The 14,244-nt window shown below is 50.8% G+C and overlaps 1 protein-coding gene across 2 annotated transcripts in view; it reads left to right on the plus strand.

Moving 5' to 3' along the window:
* Ptpn14 (protein tyrosine phosphatase non-receptor type 14) overlaps nucleotides 1-14,244 on the plus strand; it is a 146,658-nt gene that overhangs the window by 35,431 nt on the left and 96,983 nt on the right. The window contains exon 1 of one of the 2 annotated variants that reach the window (XM_042258826.2): nucleotides 10,535-11,110. The exons of the other annotated variant lie outside the window; for it this stretch is intronic. The gene's annotated coding sequence lies outside the window, so the exon portion shown is untranslated. Of the gene's footprint in view, nucleotides 1-10,534; nucleotides 11,111-14,244 lie in introns of those variants that run through there. 2 annotated transcript variants of the gene reach the window in all.

Raw genomic sequence — 14,244 nt, forward strand, 5'->3', positions numbered from 1 at the left:
CCCAGACCAGTGCTGGGTGAATTGTGAAGTGGAGATGTCCCTGGCTGGGTCCTAGCAGCCATTTCACAGTCTACAGGGTAGGGGCATTTGATGAGGGGTCCAGGGTTTACTACCTTCCCACTGCCCTCCATAATAAGAAAGAGGCAAATGGTGTGATGTGGTAAACATGTCTGGTACCCTCACCTGCCGCCCTGTGTTTGTCCTTGCGGAGGCGGCTCAGAGCCTCATCTTTGTTTGGACCTGTAGCATACAAACAGAAGGATGTAGGCAAGCCCTCCTGAGACAGATGATGCGGCTGCATTGTGAAGAGACTGGCGTGTCTTCTATGCAGAAGAGGCAGTTGCACGGTTCTGGGATGGTATTCTCCGTTCTGCCGCCGCTGACCCATGGTAATCAACTGCAAGCCCCAGGGGTAGCGGTGCCAAACCAAATCCAAAGTGAGGCTGGTTTTGGTTTTGGTTTCTTGCCTGGCTTTAAGGTTTATTTTATCATAGAGACCCAGAGAGGCGACAGTGGATATTAGATAAACACTCTGTCCCCACCCTGTGTTCCATCAGATCTTGGTCTCCTGATTGCTCAGATTGATCAGTGATGTCATGTTGTAGTGGGATGACTGTTAAATGTCGTCCAGAGATCCATGTGTCACAGGCCATCTCCTCGGCCGTTGGAGGTATTTAGCCAAGGCTGTCTTTAATTCCCTGTGAAGCCGAGGGTGACCTTGACCCTCTTGCTTCTGCCTTCCAAGTGCTCAGATTACAGGTGTGTGCACCATGTCCAGTTTGTGTGGTACTGGGGACGACCCAGGGCTCTGTGCATGCTAGGCAAGCACTCTGTCAGCTGAGCTAGAATTCCAGGCCCCACTATTAGATGTTCTGAAAGCCTTTTCTCCCGTGCTCACCACCATCCTTCTGAACTAATTTATCTTGACTTCAGGCTAAAGACAAAAGATCCGAGGCTCCCTGGGTCATGCACAGGGTCTCCTTCAGCTCTGCTTTTGAAGACCAGGTGGTAACAAATGAGGTCTCATCCCCTCTGGTAACCAAGGTCACCAGGTTTCTCTATCCCCATGGCATTTGGGGCCTGTGGTAAATGGAATTATTTTGTGTTCCCTCACAGAGTCTTAGGATGTCACATACCATACAAGATACAGTCGCCCCAACACTTTTCATCAGAAGCCCCGGGTTGTCGTCCCCTGGTGTGAAGTGGGGAAGTCTTGGCAGCTTTTCCTTCTGTTGCTGGAAAGAGGACATTGAGGACAGCAAACTGCAGGGACATTGATGTCTTCTTAGAACACCGTCTTAATGCCACAGGGTCAACAGACATGGAGTTCTCTTTCTCTGCCTTGGAAAGGGAAGGACGCCTCCACTCAGAACAAGATTTGGATCAAGTCTCAGTGGAGATGCTCTAAGTCCAAGACGCTCTTTTGTACGGTTGAGTTTATTGTTGCCCTAAGGTTTTCTGGGTGGATGTAGTGATGTGTCCGTTCCTTCTGTCTTAGAGCATTGAACGTCTCAATGCTAGGTTTGAAATCAGGTGTCCGAACACTTCTTGGCCCTTGTTTTAAGCACACTGTTGAGTGCGTGTCTCACTGAGGAAGCTGTCCATCAGCTCTGTCAGTTGGATTCTGGAATGAGTTCAGCATACAGATGCTTTCGCTTTCTGTGCTGTGAGGAGCAAAGCTTGGGTGGATTTTGTTCTTAAGTGGTGTACCCTGCTCCCCTCAACTAAGAATTCTATGTTAAAGACTTGCACACATTGCACTCAAAGCCGCCCATTGACGACTCAATACCCTGGTGTATGTAATAGGGGCAGGGTTTTGATGATTTAATCAGCTCACATTTATTTTTGTACCACTGTATAAGCTTCAATAAATGTGTGCTTAATTTAAAAAGGAGGGGGGGTCTGAGGATGTAGCTCAGTTGGTAGAGTGTTTGCCCTGCATGTGCGAATCCCTGATTCTGTTCCTAAGCACTCCATAAAACTGCACATGGCAATGCTTGCTTGTGATCCCTGCATTCAGGAGGTGGAGGCAGGAGGACCAGGCCACCCTCGGCTACTTAGGGAGTTTGAGGCCAGCCTGACTGATGTGGGAATCCATCTCAAGGAGAGAAAGGGGCTGGTTTATAAGCTGCGAGGTCCATCGATGTCTGTGGATACATAGAAGGCTCGCTTGCTCTCTGACTGTGATTCACACGGTCACGTTTGAAGGGTGAGTTTTGCAGGCTGAGTGGGTGCAGCTTCCCAGTTCTGCACAGTGTCTGTGCTGTTCATATGCCTGCGATGCTGGAGGTGGCCTGGAGCATCTATAGGAAAGCTACCCTTCGAGACCTTGCCTCATCTTCTGTGAGGTGCAGCCATTCATGTTATCATTGGCCCAGTCATCTGTACTGTTAGCACCCGCCTCCTCCCTCCCAGGCACCTCAGAGAAGGCCGTCTCCACACAGCCAGTCTGTTAGCTTCTAAGACACTGTTTGACATGCCCTCTCTCCACAAAGTGCTTTCAGAGTCTCGTCTTAATTTAGATGCCAACACTAAGCCAACGAGTTTTTCCCTCTTGTTCTTCCACGTGGATTTTAGTCTTTCATCCATCTTCACCAATTCCAGTCTGGAAGCTTTTGAGACCCGCCATAATGTGATCCCCTTTTCGCGGTACTCTCCACATCTCCCTCCTCTCCTTTGTGTAGTCGGATGTCACTGTCTCGGGAGCCACTGATGTTATGACATAGCTTGGAAAGTAGACACATTGGTGGACTTTGTTGCAACACTATAGTTGACTCCTGAAGAACAGAAACAGTGAATCTGTGGTCACTTCTGCACTGGTCCATGAAGACAGGAAAGCACATAGACTTCATGGTATTACTTTGCTGATAGGCAGTGAGGTGGACATTGCAGGTGGTCTCCTGTCTCCAAGTGGTTCTTTGCCCTCTCCTCTAAAGATGGAGTGGGCCAACAGCAAAGCATACAAGCGAGAGCTTCTTGATGGCCGGTTTGGGATCAACAACCTTAAACAGTATAAAACAACTTAGGACATTGCCATGCAGGGTTTAAATGGACAGGTTTGAACTCTGAGCATCAGCAGCAGGATGCTGGGCGACATGGTCTGAGCAGTGTCACGGCTCTCGGTGAGCGTTAAGGTTCGTAAGCTTTTGGAGGGCTTCGGCGTGCCAAGCAAGTGCTGTCCCTTGCAGAGCAAGCCCGCAGGTCCCCCACAGGTGTCGCGGGCCTTGGAGGCTGGAGGCAGCAGCTGTGGAATGAATTCTTGTCTGCAGCAGATGTGCAGATTCTTGGAGGTTGAGTCAGGATCAAATCTCCTCTGTCTGCAGTTGCAGATTGAGTCCTGGAGGCTGGCCCGAGAGAGCTCCCAGTCCCAGAAGCCTCTAGTGCAGAGTGCTTCTTCCCACAAGCCCCTGAGACCTGAAGGCACTCCTCTAGTGATTCATTCCATCGGGAGCCCAACACTGAAGTCTTCAGGCTGCTTCCCCTGAGTAGGTGTATGTGTGTGTGTGTGTGTGTGTGTGTGTGTGTGTGTGTGTGTGTGTGTGTGTTGTGTGTGTGTGTTGTGTGTGTGTGTGTGTGTGTGTGTGTGTGTGTGTGTGTGTGTTTCTTTTGGACTGCTGCTGCTGCTGTCAGCAGTCAGCCCTCGGTTCCTTCCTTGCCTGTAGGGCTTGATCCACAGGCTTTCAGAGGGCTTCATATTAGGGGCACAGAACTAGTCCTAAAAGTAGAGTTAAAGAAAAAAGCTGCTATGGAGAATCTGAGCAAAGGGCGAACATTAGTTAGCACGAACAGGAAGGAGCTCGGTGGACCCAGCTGATCCTGGGTCAGCATTTCACATAGCTGGTGATGTGCCAGGGTTAAAGCCTGGCACTCCAGTGCGTAAGCCCTTGGAACACGTGCGTATTTTGGTTTAGTTTCCACCACAGAGTCTCAAGATTGACGTGTGCTCACCGCTGGGGGAGAGGGAGGGCTCAGGGAGGTTTTAGTTGTGTGAAGAGAAGAGGGAGTGGGCCAGCTTGTGCCGGGGGACACGCCAGGCACACACATTACGTTAGGATGTGGATTATTTGTGGCCTCTACTCTCTCTCTCTCCTCAGCTCCTCTCCTCCTTTCTTCCCTGGGTGCTGAGCTGTCTAGCTGCTTGGATCCCATTGTTCCCGCCTGAGGACCTCTGAAGAGTCTGCTCCTCCAACGTGGCGACTCCTTTGGTACGGCGCTTTCGCTGCACTGTATTTTTGTTGGCGGAGGGTCCAGCTTGCATGCTGGCTTTGTGCTGACATGCACTCAGGGAGTTTGCCACCTCTGGACAAATCACTTTAAGATGTGAAGGAAGATGGAGGCCACACAGGCTCCTGCAGACAGCTGGAGCTCCGTCACCAGCTAGGGTGTGAGGCCAGGAAGGGCCTCTGACTCTTTACGTGTGTGCTCGTCTGGGAAGTGAGGGTGATGCCATGACAAGGCTGACGTGTTAGAATAACAAGTGCAGAGTTCAGAGTTGGGGAAGGGCTGCAGAAAATGCAGCCCTAACCTCTGATAAAATTGGGGTGTGGCTTAAGCATCTACTCATTGTAACATCCCCCTGTCCACCGCCGTACTGACCACAGTGACACCAGTACCTATGCACGCCTGTAGCCTAGGACTCGCCGCCTAAGGTAACGAAAGCATCTGTCTTCATGCTGGTGGTCAGCCCCATTTGTGGGGCCCTACGTGTTTGCAGCTGCACCAGCCCTCAATGTTATCATCTCCATGTTTGTGGGATGTTCGTCTTCTCTGTTATCCTGGGATGAAGGTGGGCAACGGTAGGCCTACGTCAGCTGCATTCTGGATTTCGCTCCAGGTCCACTTCTCCCAGCCCAGTGTCCACCGGCTCGACATTCTTCATCCGTTCTCAATAATTCCACCAAGAGTTCAACCCCCTTTCCCATGGCTGCTGCAGGTCACCCCAGATGTACTCAGCTTGACTATGATGTCTTCATAGATTCCAGGGGTGTGCAGTGCAGCAGGGGAGCTTTCTTCAGAAGCTACCTGGCTGCTGAGTCTGTGGGGAGGCCCTGCCTCCTGTCTCCTGAGACGGACTGAGATTCCCTTGGGTGCTTAGACTAAAAGTATGGCACGTGGTCAGCACGCCTTAGTGGAGGGGGCGGCGGCGGAGGGGGGCTGTGCTTTTTCTGCTCCCTCCTACCGTCCTTGGGGCTCTCTCCTTAGATCCAGTGCCCTGGTCTCTGTTCCTAGTGAGCGCGTGGGTCCCGGTGATGACTGCTAAACCGTGCGTGGGTCCCGGTGACCGCTAAACCGTGCGTGGGTCCCGGTGATGACTGCTAAACCGTGCGTGGGTCCCGGTGACCGCTAAACCGTGCGTGGGTCCCGGTGACCGCTAAACCGTGCGGTGCTCAGACGGTGGTTTCGTTGCTGGACGTGTTTTTGCCGCTCTCGTCTTTTCACATGCTTGGTTGTTTTTCTTGAACAGCTAAATTCCCACCCGTCTCCCACTGCTCTGTGAATTCCTCTCCTGTGACTTCCCACGTGACCGCCCTCACCTCTGCTGGCCCTGAGCACTGCCCTTTTGGAGCCCCGTGGCTTCCTGTTCCCATCTGCGCTGGGAGGGTGACACTTCCCCATAAAGTTATCCAAACAATTCCTCTATTCTCGAGTCCTTCCCTGCCTGCCACCTACTCACTTCCCTCCCCAAACCAAACAATACCTGCTGCCCAGCTCCTCTGAAAGCCAGGCTTCCAGCAGGTCCACTGCTCTGAGCATTGTGGTGTCGGCCTTCTGAAATTCTCCTGCTCCACCGGACATGAAATTAATAACGCTTGCGTCTTGTTTCTCCCCACTGGTTTGTAATGATTTTTCAGTGAGAAAAAGGGTGAAAACATCTTCATTTTGGCCCCTTAAGCCTAGCCGTCTCCCAGCTCCAATGTTCTAACTGCTGACTTACAGTGAGTCAGGTGCCCTAGCTGGAAATCCCATATGTCGGCTGTGTTTTCCGTTGACTAAGAATCCCACTGTGGTTAGGTTATGAAGGCCACTGGCCTCGTTGTAGCATGCAGCCAGGAGATCCTGAAGAGAGGAGAAGCAGAGCCTGGAAAGAGAATGTGAGCCAGGGCATACGGTGCTTACGGTGCTGACGTTAGAATGTATGGAGTTCGGTGAGACTCTTAACATCGGCACCGTGTCAGCAGGGATAGTCTTCTAGATTTGCCCTTGGTATGTAGTTTTTGAACATGTGAAGGTACGTGGTGCTCCTGTGCCTGAAGGACAAAGGTCAACCTTGGATACCCTTCAGAAACCATCTGTCTTGCTTTTTAAGATATGTCCCTCACTGGGACTTGAGGCCCCCTGATAAGGCTTGACTAGCTAGTGAGCTCCGGGATCCTGCTGTCTCTGTCCACCCCCCTCCTCTAACCCCCACTACCCACATGCACTGGAATCAAAGCCTGCTGTGCCCCCGAGCCAGTCATTTTACTGGCTGAGCAATGACTCTAACCACTGGTCCACCAGGTACCTTTTAAAAAATGAGAAACTTAGAGAAAATGCATGAACGTGAACAGTAGCAGATATGGTACAAGAACAGCAGTGGTCAGAACGTGTCCGTTTTACCAGGCACTGTAACACCATGAAGATCATCACAGGAATGGGCTGTCCAGCGGGGTCCCCTCGAATCGTCTTTCACTGTGTCTCGCTACCCTCTTACAGTTCCAAGCTAGCATGTAAGACTAAGAACTATTGTAGTTTCGAATCACTCTGTTTGCTCCTGAGCTTGGAGGTTCGGGTAATAGTGTGTCGTCCATGCCCCACACAGCTTGGCTGGCCTTAATTGCTGACTCAGAATCCTCTTTCCAAACCAAGATAGCGCCATTGTACTCTAGAGACTTAGGACTCCAGTAAGGCCCCGGGGCCGGACTGAATGAGCAGGTCCTTGTAGTGGTGGGGTAACAAACGTGCCCCCGTCTTCCTTCCTGTCCTCTATAGTCGGGCCTGCCCGTGTTTTTGTGTCAAGTGTTACGCTGATGGGGAACCAAGAGGAGCTTTGGGTAACATCTTTTACGGGAAGCTTCATTCCCCTTGTGAGCCACCGTCTTGGTCGGCCCCTGTTCACTTCACCCTTTGGGTGTCTCTGAACTTCTCTGGAGTCTACCTCACTAACCCTTGCCTCTGAGTGGGCCCAGCCCTTCCCAGAGGAGCAGCGAACCTGCCCTGCCTCACGTCTGCCCCTTCCTAGCATTCCATTCAACCTGTCAGGGAGAGAAAGTTTGCTCTTCCCGTCCTTTGGGAAAGCGCCGGGTCCTGTGTACACAAATAGATGTGAGGGATTGCAAGCCAACCGTGAGGCAGCTCAGTCCTGTGGTGCTCCCGTGGGTATCTGTGGAGGCCATGTCTTACCTTCTCAGAAGCCCCCTGGAGAGAAGGAGCGCCGCCGGGCTGGATGGATCCTCACACCTAGTGTGCAGCTCAGAAGTCACGCTTGTGTTTACCGAAGTGTTCGTGCACTTGGGAAGCTGTTTGTGACCCAACAGAGGATTTGGAGACTCGGGTGCCCCCTTCTTAGGGTTGAGGATTTCCTTCATTCAGTCTTCCCTGTCATGTTGCGGGGCTGGAGCTCAGCCTGCGAAGAGAAAGGGATTAGAATTTGAACTTGGGCCGGGCGGTGGTGGCGAACGCCTTTAATCCCAGCACTCGGGAGGCAGAGGCAGGCGGATCTTTGTGAGTTCGAGGCCAGCCTGGGCTACCAAGTGAGTTCCAGGAAAGGCGCAAAGCTACACGGAGAAACCCTGTCTCGAAAAACCAAAAAAAAAAAAAAAAAAAAAAAAAAAAAAAAAAAAAAAAGAATTTGAACTTGGTTCTTTGAACTCCGAGTTTGGTCCCTTCCTCCTCCTCACTGAAGTAGCTAAGAAAGCGGGATACTTCAGTCATCCTCACAGTGAGGAAATGGGAGCCGTGGCATCCTCTTTTTTGAAACAATATAGCCAGGACTAGTCTCCAATTCTCTTAGTAGCTGAGGATAACCTTGAAATTCGGATCCCCCTGCCTCTGCCGTTCCAGTGCTGGGGTCACAGGCAGGCCGTACCCACTTTATGCAGAAGTTGTGTGGTCTGACACCAGTGTCTTTGCGAGGTGTCAGAACAAGAGGACAAAATTCAACTTCTTCAGTTGTATCCAGTGAATGCTCACCAACACTGCTACACACACACACACACACACACACACACACACACACACACACACACACACACGGGCAGTAGCGAACTTAAAATGAGAACAGCAGTAGACAGACATGTCTATTTTACAAGAAAATTTGACACAATGAAGGTCATCACAGGAAAGAGCTGTCCAGCTGGGGTCACCTGAGCTATAGCTTTTGCTTTAGACAAATTCGGGAGCAGCTTAGGAATGTGTACTAAGAAGCTTGTAGACACACAGCTTTGACTTGATAAACTCGATGTGTAAACAGTTACTCTGAGAGCCAGGGAGGCAGAGGTAGATAAAGAGCAGAGAATGAAAATTCCTTGAATGCTAGTGGCTTTAATCAGTTCGGATTTTGAAAAGGAGTACGTGCAGGTTAGTTTTAGTTATCGGCTGAACACAGTCCACAATCCTCTAGGAAGAGTTACGTGAAGGATTGCCTAGATAGGCTGTGGGCGTATCTGTGGGGGATTGTCTTTATGTGTGTGCTGGGGACTGGACTCAGCAAGCACCTTACTGAGCGACCTGCCCAGCTCAGAAGTTTTCCATATCTAAGTGTTCAGTGTTAAACATCTCTACTTCAAAACCCAAGCAGTTGACCTTTGCCCTCTTGTTCTGTGTGCCCACACCCAGCAATGACAGAGATGTCAGACCTGTGGGCCCACACAGCTTCTGCTCTGTGCTGGTCCAGGCGGCTGAGCAGCCTTTCTGCTGAGGTCATCACGGTAACAGAAGCGAGATGCTCAGGGATCCTTTACAACGCTGTGGCTTCCACCTTAGAAGGCAGCAGGCTTGCTTGTCCCGTGCTGTTCCCAAGAATGGCACCACACAGCACAGGTTGTCCCGTGTTCCTACTGTGGTGGGGAGGGGTGGGGAGAGAAGAGGGCAGTAGTGACCGCGGTGCGTGCGTGCGTGCGTGTGTGTGTGTGTGTGTGTGTGTGTGTGTGTGTGTATGTGTGTGCATGTGTGTGCAGCATCTGTTTATCCCGTCGTGACTGGCAGTGGTTCCATCGGTGGGCACCGCACAGCCCTCTGACGGCTGACACCGGTTCATACCTCTGTATTTTCCCCCTGTGGCTCAGCCTCTTCCCTCTGTGGAAACCAGGGACTGTGGTGTAACGTTTCAGAACTCAGCCAAGTGACCCCAGGGTCTGAAACCCTCCCTGTCACAAGCGTGACTCCTCAGGCTCCGTAGTTGCTTGTTTTTGCTTCCTTCTGATAAATATGCTCATATAAGAAATACTTCTGCTCCGTAATACGTCGGCTTGTCAGAGGTAGCTTGGTAGGACTTAGCGGTCTGTGTGTTTTCTGCAGTACTCATTGAAATAATAACAATAACAATGGCACTGGTCATACACATCCATCATGTTTACTGTGTGCTGGGAATTGATATGGAAGCTTAACATCCCTAGTCTGTGGTGATATATTGTGTACCCCAATAAAATTTGCCTGAAGATCAGAGAACAGAACAAGCCACTAGATTAGACATAGAAGTCAGGCATGGTGGCACACATCCTTAATCCCAGCACTTGAGATCTCATGCCTTTGCTTGGGAAGCACACAGGCCTTTAATCCCAGGAAGTGATGGCTGGGCAAAGAAAGATATATAAGGCGTGAGGAGACAGGAACTAAAGGGCTTTTCAGGCTGAGGAGTCCTAGAGGTGAGACATGGCAGTGGCTTGTTCCTTTGTCTCTCTGATCTCTCAGCTTTCACCCCAGTATCTGGCTCCGGGATTTGTATTAGAATTCGTGTTACACTAGTCTGAAATTGGGAATGGTTCCAGAGTCCAAAACTTCTTTAGGGCAAATGTTAGATAAACCGTGGGAGTTCATACATAAAACTTGGTTGCATGCAGAGTGTGTGCCCATGTGCATGTGTGTGTGTGTTCACATGTCTGTGTATGCATGTGTGTGCGCTCACATGACTTCTACGTGTGTGGAGGCCAGCAGACCTCAGATGTCTTCCCTCAGGAGCCATCCACCTTGTTTTTGAGACAGGGTCTCCCACTGGGACCGGGGCTTGCCAGTTGGAGGTTCTGGCATGTAACCACACCGCCTAGCTTTTGGTGGGGGTTGTGGGAATCAGCTTCAGGTCTGCAGGCTTCCCCAGGACCCCTTTACCTGCTAAGCCGTTTCCCCAGCCTCTTGTGCACAAAATTGTTAACTACCAGACTTTAGTTTTAGGCTGTGTATGGAAGGTATATTTGAAACACAAGTGAATTTTGTGTTTATGTTTCAGTCCCATCCCATAATATTTAATTCTGCAAATGCAAATATTTTTTTTTAAATAAAAAATTTAAAAGTCTGAATAAGAAATCCTCGGCCTGTCTTACTATCATGTGGTTGTGACAAGAACTCTACGTGGTAGACACAAGTATCCCCATGTTAGAAGTGAAGAGAAGGTGCTGGGAAGTAGTCATTTGTGTGCAAATGACTGCATTAAGTTTGGGCTCCCTGGCTGGGCTGGAGGAGCCAGTGAGCCAGGTGACATGTCCATGACATGTCCCTCAGACCCAGAGAGAGAGTTGGCAGAACTACTGGACCCCGGATTGATGTTTGGATAGGAAGTAAGTAACATGGGTGAGCTCTCTCTCAGATGGGAGTTGAGCAAAATGTGCTCGGCCCCGGGCAGGAAGGAAACGGGACAGGGAGGCGTGGAAAGCTGCCGAGGGAGGTCAGGGGCGCCACCTCTCAGCAGCAGCCCGTCTGCCCAGTTCTGTCCCTTTAGCACACGACTCCGGAGGCTGGATGGCTAGCTGTGTGTGCCTGCGGTGAAGCTCTTTTGCCTTCTCGGGTGCCTGGGCTCCTCAGCCTGTCCAGTTGCTTTTGTGACTGTGTGTTTGAAGTCAGTTTGGAAGAAGTTCTAATGGCGTGTTTGGATTCTCCCACTCCACAGCAGGGTGGTGCAGTAAGCAGGAAAACCATCTAGGTAAGATGCTGCAGTTGGGAAGGGACCCGATTCTCTCAGGGGCTCCCCATGGAGTCAGTCCTAGGGCTATACCAGGGGCCCCTCCACCGCGTCTCATTCGCATGCACTGTTCCCTGTGAGTGAGCAAGACTAGGCATTAGCTGGTGTCCTGGGTTCCCCTGGAACGTGGTCGTTTGCTCTTGCTGCTATGTCATGTCCTAGCTTCAGACAGTCGTCTGTAAATGCATGGCGTAAGAACACTGGGTCAGATGCAGCTCTGGGTTCAGAGCTTGTGGGTCCCGAGTCCCTGCGCGATCACAGGGAGATTCTTGCGCCTCTCCATCATCCTTGCCCAATCTGTAAATCGCATCCCGGCAGAGGGCCTTTTATCTGCTTGGTAAATAGGGATGCTCTTGGTTGCCTCCTCAGCATTCTGATACTTCTGGGGCTCTCCCCTTCTGGTTTCCACCTGTGGTGAGCGGGGACATTCCAGAACACACACTGTAGTTATTGGTGCCGGCAGCCGCCAGGACAAGAGTGGGAGAATGGTAGATCCCCCTTTCTCAAACAGCGGTGCCAGGGTCCTAGGATGCCACATCTCGGCATGAATACATTTCTTTTGAGAAATGGAAGAGGATCCGGTGCCCCAACACAGCTGTGAAACCAACTGCACCCTCTGTGTTATGCCTCTCTGCCTTTTAAACACGCGCCCTCTTACAGAGATTGTTTCCACGCTATGGTTTAGATTTTATTTCCTTTGTGTGTGGGGGATGGGGTGGGGGCACATGCTACTGCATGTATGTGGAGGTGAGATGACAGCTTCTTGGGAGTCAGGGCCTCTCCTTTTCCATGTGGGTCCGTGGGACCTCAGGTCACTCACCGGACCTGCCAGCAAGCGCCTTTTCCCGCCTCTCCTTGCCACCCCTCCCCCACTGTGTCTTAAAATGAAATTAAAACCCAGTGCTGTCAGTGTGACCTACCTGAATGCAGGGGTTGTTGTTGTCCTTGTGACAAGGACATTCTGTGTGGTCCTGTCTGGCCTTGAGTTCACAATCCTCCTGCCTCAGCCGCACTGGGATTACAACAAGTGTGAGTCACCATGCGTAACCGTTAAATTTTATTTGGGAAGGAAGGATAAGCAGAAGTTTGTGTTGGAAGGAAAATGCTGGGCTCTTTGTCCTGTATCTTAATGTCCAAGTGGGTATTGTTATTTGTTCGCCAGGTCAATTTATAAAATGTCATTTTGAGTTAACAAAACAAAACAAAAAACCTCCATCTTTTTACTGTGGCCAAGTTTAGACATCCAAGAAGCTGCAGAGAATGGTGTGACCCCTGTCTTGTATCTTTCCCTACCTCAACAGCAGTGGACTTCTGGCTGGTTTTCCTTCACCTGAGCGCCCACCTGACTCCTCTGCCACTGTTTTAACTGTCTGCCCGCCAGCCCACCTAACTAACTAACCAACTTTTGGAGACAGGGCTTCATCCAGTACCTCAGGCTAGCCTTCATCCAGTACCTCAGGCTAGCCTGTGTACCACTGGCTTTACCCTGTGGTTTTGTTTTTTCTTTTAAACCAAATTCTAGACAACATATTATTTTACTCAAAGTGTACGTCAGATGCCCTGAGAGTTGGAGTAAGGCCGAGAGAGAGGTTCTGTTCCCAGCCGTCTGAAGGCAGGGTCAGGGAGGGATCGTGGTGTGGTCACCTGGGGGGCTTTTTAAACTATTTGCTCACCCAGGACTTTGCCTCCTGCTGTCCCTGTGCCTCCTCCAAATTGGAAACCGCACTTTCCCAACGTTTCCAGAGCTGGCTTGCTTCTGAGTGTGAGAGGAATGTAAGGCAGACCCACCCCAAGGGGAAGTGGATCTGCACAGTGGCAGTTCTGCGTCCTGGAGCCTTTGGATGTTGCTTTACCCACCGAGTGTGGGGCATCTATAAAATGTGTTTATTTCCTGCCTTCTCGCACAGACTGCTGGATATCGTTGTTGTTAATGTTTTTGAGACAGGGTCTTCCTGTGTATACCAAGCTGGTCTTGAACTTCTGATCCCCATGCCTTGGCCACCCCAGTGGTGAACTCACAGTGTGTGCCACCCTGCCTGACCATGCTGGGTGGTGCTTGATTGTCTTATTTGTTATGGGGCTGCTTTTTGCACCATGCTGTGTGTGTTTCCATGGTTTATCATCTTCCCCGGGATTTGGATCCCTTTGGTGAATGTGTCTGTAACAGCTCAAGAGAAACCACTGGTGCCTTGCTGGACAAGGTTGACAGCAGCTTGAGCTGTGTGAAGCTAGGAAGTGAAGTGAGCGTGAAGTTTTCTTCCCTGGACTCAAGGGTTTATGGTGCATGCCTGTGCAGGAGACCTTGTGACTCCTTGTCTTGGTCTGTGGCTTTATCTGTCTGAGGAAGCTGCTGTTTAGTCCACTCCTCACACAGGCACACTGCATCCCACTGTGCCCCCTCCACTGTGTCCTCCTCCACTGTGTCCTCCACTGTGTCCTCCACTGTGTCCCCTCCACTGTGTCCCCCACCACTGTGGCCCCCACCACTGTGGCCACCACCACTGTGTTCCTCCTCTGCATCCTTCCTCCGCACCCCACTGCATCCCACCACTGTGTTCCTCCTCTGCATCCTTCCACTGCATCCCACTGCATCCCCCACCACTTTCCCTCTATTGCATCCTTCCTCTGTACCCCGCCACTGCACTGATGCACTGCACTGTAGAAGTAACCATCTTATTAAATAAGAAGCACCAATGTAAAGATAAAAGCCCAAGAGGTCAGAGCTAAGAGCCTTACCCTTCCTGCTTCAGCGATCCTCTTCAGCCAAGAGAGACCTACTTCCTATATGTTTGTCTTTATATAGACTTTCTGTTCTGCCTTCTCATTGGTTGTAAAGCCAACCACATGACCGCCTTGTCACTGCCTGTCTGTACAGACCTCCAGGTCTTCTATGGTTGGTATTGAGATTAAAGGTGGGTGTCTCCATGCTGGCTGTATCCTTGACCACACAGAGATCTACCTAGCTCTGCCTACCAAGTGCTGGGATTAAAGGCATGCACCATGAATGCCCAGCTCCGCTATGGCTTACTATTAGCTTTGACCCCCAGGCAACTTTATTTATTAACATACAAATAAAATCACATTTCAGTACAAAT

This window comes from Peromyscus maniculatus, chromosome 11, assembly GCF_049852395.1.
Source record: "Peromyscus maniculatus bairdii isolate BWxNUB_F1_BW_parent chromosome 11, HU_Pman_BW_mat_3.1, whole genome shotgun sequence".
Taxonomy (NCBI): Eukaryota; Metazoa; Chordata; class Mammalia; order Rodentia; family Cricetidae; genus Peromyscus; species Peromyscus maniculatus.